Genomic DNA, 869 nt, shown 5'->3' with positions numbered 1-869 from the left:
GTGCAGGCAGCACCACCTCCTCCTGCCAGCTCCAGGTCGCTGCTGCCTGGGGCTCCCTGCCCTGGCTGGGGTGGGTGCAGGGAGCTTTCCTGCCCTTGGCTCTGCTCTCCCCTTGCCCACCCTGTCCAGGGCAGCTTTCCAGCGTCGGCCTGGGTGTGCTGGGGTCCCTCTGGCCGCGGCCCTGCTGCCGGGGCTCTGCACACCAGCTCCTGGCTCGCACCAGCTCATGCACTGCTGCGACTTGCCCCACTGGTGCCAGCAGAGCACTCTCCTGCCCGCAATCCTTCCTCGGGCATGATTTGGCATTGCTTTTCTTGGGCTTCCCAACAAAATTTGGAGGTTCTGCCACCATGGCCGGGGTGACCCAGGTGGGAGGACTTGCTCTCCCAAACACCAATGCAAGAGCTCGTGAATACGCACAGGGGTGTGTGGCACTCCTGGCTCAGCACAGGGGCTCTCCTGACCGAACCCTGCTCTGGCGCAGGGTGGGGAGCGGAGCGGGGCTCGCCCCTCGCCCCCGGCGCTGTGTGTCACACGCTGCCCTGCCACACCGAACGGAAACCCCAGCTCCTGCCTGCGCCCTGCCGTGGGAATGATCTGCCCCCGCTGGCCTCCATTAGTGGGTCCCTCTCTTGCTGCCTTATAAACATTCATTATGCACAACCCATTAAAGCCAGAGCAGTACTTAGTCTGCGGATTGCTGCTTGACAGCTCAAAAAACATTGAATTGACAGGAGCAGTGCCCTGCAGTGGCTCCGGGAAGGTGGCTGGGGGACGGACACGGTGGGATGCAGGATGCATCCAGCCAGGGGGATGGGAGCGTGGCGGGGCTCCCGCCCCCCCCCCAGCTGCCGGCCCCCAGGGATGAT

This window comes from Pygoscelis adeliae, unplaced genomic scaffold (assembly GCF_000699105.1).
Source record: "Pygoscelis adeliae isolate BGI_AS28 unplaced genomic scaffold, ASM69910v1 Scaffold917, whole genome shotgun sequence".
Lineage (NCBI taxonomy): Eukaryota > Metazoa > Chordata > Aves > Sphenisciformes > Spheniscidae > Pygoscelis > Pygoscelis adeliae.
Note: the sequence above shows the minus strand (reverse complement) of the source record.